This window comes from Pecten maximus, chromosome 3 (genome assembly GCF_902652985.1).
Source record: "Pecten maximus chromosome 3, xPecMax1.1, whole genome shotgun sequence".
In the NCBI taxonomy this organism is placed as follows: domain Eukaryota; kingdom Metazoa; phylum Mollusca; class Bivalvia; order Pectinida; family Pectinidae; genus Pecten; species Pecten maximus.
Window position 1 is genome coordinate 15,571,434 of NC_047017.1, and position 3,315 is coordinate 15,574,748.

At 34.1% G+C, this 3,315-nt stretch overlaps 1 long non-coding RNA gene across 1 annotated transcript; it reads left to right on the forward strand.

Annotated features, from left to right (window-relative positions):
• On the forward strand, positions 1 to 1,603 carry LOC117322834. The gene is made up of 3 exons (XR_004531593.1): positions 1 to 102; positions 595 to 765; positions 1,196 to 1,603. It is a non-coding gene; the product is annotated as an uncharacterized LOC117322834 (long non-coding RNA).
• The last annotated feature ends 1,712 nt before the right edge of the window (positions 1,604 to 3,315 follow it).

A 3,315-nucleotide genomic window follows, 5' to 3' on the forward strand; every position in this document is an offset into this window, starting at 1 on the left:
GGTGCTGAGCGGTACTCGCGGGACGTGGAGATGATGATCGGAAGGAGTGTACCAGGATACATAAAATTTTGTTGGACTTTCCTCTCTCCTCTGCTCTTGTTTGTAAGAATATATAAAAGTTGTATATATAAACTCATTCTAAGCAGTTGTAAAATTCATAACAACTGCTTAAGACTGACATACATAAATGAGTCTGCTCTAGAGTGATTTATAAAAACACATAAAATAGTCTTGGTTATTAAACGATAAATATGTGTGTTATTTCTGCATTCTAGGATTAGTCATTGATGACAAGTGCCTAAAGTGTTGATATATCATAGACGACGGGAAAAAATCATAACAGGTGGAAAGAAATGTAAAAATGGTTTCAAACATCAAATTATGCAGGTTACATCAAATATTAAAGCAACGTGTTTATAATGCATTTTACAATTTAAGGTGTTTTAATATTACAGAGTTGTGTTTTTTTCTTTATCTTGTAATATTCGTGATTTTTTATTTCAAAGTTACTATTTCATTTCTAAGCTTTGAACATTCGCAAACTAACTCAAGAAAACATTAGCATACATTTTTTTATTAATGTTCTGTATACAGGGATTGCTTGTCACGTGCCTTGTGTCTTACGTCCCGCCTACATACGGGGATTACGTATACCCGGGCTGGGCCGCTGTCGCTGGCTGGATGGCTTCGCTCTTACCTATTGTTCTCGTCATCCTTATAAGTATCAGAACCGTGTTTTACACACCCGGGAAAACGCTCTATCAGGTAAGATCACTAATAATGTGTACACGTGTATACATGTTATCATGTTATCAGTTAATAAACTTGACAGCCAGTGGGGGTCCGCAATATCTATTTAAATGAGTAGAAGAGCGCATTGGATAGCGCGCACGGCCAAGACGGCAGAGGTAAAAACTTAATAAAAGTTGATAAAATTCTAAAGTATAAAATGACGAAATAAGGGATACGATACATATATACAGGTATGTTGAAGATGGCGGAATTTCAGATTTCAAGAATGTCTTATTCGAAAAATAAACAACTTTTTATGTGATAAAATGTGTTTAAATTAATTTCCGTTTGATCAGACGAGATATTATAGGTTCATGTTTACTTTATACTTACAAAGTTACAACATAAATATGTCACGTGACAGGGATGGTCCCATTATAGTTATGTGTTAATTACTTTACAGAAATTACGTCACTCGATCATACCCGAATGAAGACTGGCACCCGGCCAATGATAAAGCCAACTATCTAGCTCTTCCCTGGGAAAGTAGAGGAACTTTAACACAGAAACTTCTCGTTAACCTTGGCCTCAGGAAACACACCGTATAAGGAGTTTTGATAATAACGTTTATGATGAAAAAAATATATTTACATTAGAATTTTGTTTATAATCACATTATTTAGATTTGTAAGAAATATATTGATAATAATAATAATAATATATAAGTACATTGTAACAAAGTTAGCTTTTTCTGTTAAGACTTGAAGTCTACAGGCTCTAAGACTGAGCTCAACAGTAAGAGTATTGTAGAATTTCACGGAAGTTGTTTGCATTGTAGAGTTGGTTTATAAATTATTAAACAAGTGTACGTCATAAAACTTGCTAGTTTGTACTTGTTTGGAATTTTGTTTTGAATACCGTTTGTGTTTATTGCTTAATTTAGGATTTGACTGTTTTATCGACCGCATTGTTAGTTTAAATGTCATGGACTGATATTCTACTGTTTTAGTTGTGACCCCAACACGTCACTATACGAAAAAATGCTGAGGAGATTTGACTCTGCAGATTGAATGAACGTGTCTATTTGACATATGTTTTGACCTATTTGACTTCTGAAATGGCTAAAAATCAAGGGTCAACTGATTGCCCTAGCTGGCTTGGTGTGCATATGTGTTGAAACTAAATGTCAACACGAAAGTCTAGCCTACCTTACGTTGTACTTACATTTGTCTGCCGTGGAATGCTGTGTTATCATGGAAGGTTTAATTTGCAATGGGATAGAGGAATTAGGAACTTTGTCTCTAGACGAAAATTAATTTCAAGATTTTTCTCTCTATATAAGGATTTTGTGAAAAGTGAATAATCTGATGTTGATTTCACCACATGCGTCTGTTTCTAGTTAGTATTAATAGAGAAAAAAAATTAGCCTCTTCTTCTACTAGGTTTTATAAAGTAAGAGTAGGGGCTAATATTTTTTTTTCTATAAATACTAACCAGAAACAGACGCCTGTGATTTCATCGATGATATTCTTCTGGAGGGAAATGTCAACCATGAGGATTGGGTTATTGTGAAAAATGCTCATCGTGCATAGTTAGAAAAAATCGATTGTAATGGTTTTTGGGACAACTCACGAAATTCTTGTTGAAGAGCTTGTCACAAAACGTCATACGAAGAGTGGAATGATAACTACGATGTCAGGGATGTCAACATACAAAGACAATCTAAAAATGGATAATGATAAACAGGTTGTGAAGACCAAAACGACACATACATGTATATAGTAGCTTCAAAAAAAGGCCAGGTGGGTGATCTCAAGAACGGAACCCAATTACACAATTAAATTGACCTAATCGAAACTGTGATGTTGATGTAATTGTAGTAGAACAGTATCGTTAAAACAAAGCGTTATTTTTCCCAAATCTTAAAGTTACCTATCGCGAGCAGGCCAACACTATGAGATTGTGGCCCACAGTTAATAAAGAAATTGAATTGAAATCCAGGCTTGTAGGTAATGGACCGTCCGTGGAATTCGTGCCAATTAGCCCCTGTGCTCGAATTCGAAGCAGCTAGAAATCTCCCAATATTGAAGTCTGTGCTCAAAGAGATATCATGCAATCTGTTATGAAAATAAACATTTTACATTTCTTTGGCAAAAAGGAAACAAAAACATCACAAAAAGAAAAGAAAAAAAAGACAGAGAACTTTGATATAAGCTTAAGTCTGATGTTCAATCCAATATTGTTTATCAATAAAATATGTTGATATAACAGAAAAAAATAAAATAAAAAATAATAATGAATAGTTCTACATAGATATGGAAAACTGATGAGCCCAAAACACAAACTTGTATCACACCCTACACACACAACATGCCTGGCCGGTTGAAATACCGCCGTTGGTGATTTTTCTCAAATTATTCGTCTGACTACAAAATTGCAAATGAAGACTAAATTGAAATGAAAATTAAATATTACATTTCGATATATTTCTTACGAACAAACATTCTTTTATTGAGACATAATTAATAATTTAAGTTTACGGCACTTCTCCCGACAAATGTGCACGTGATCAGATACTGATGA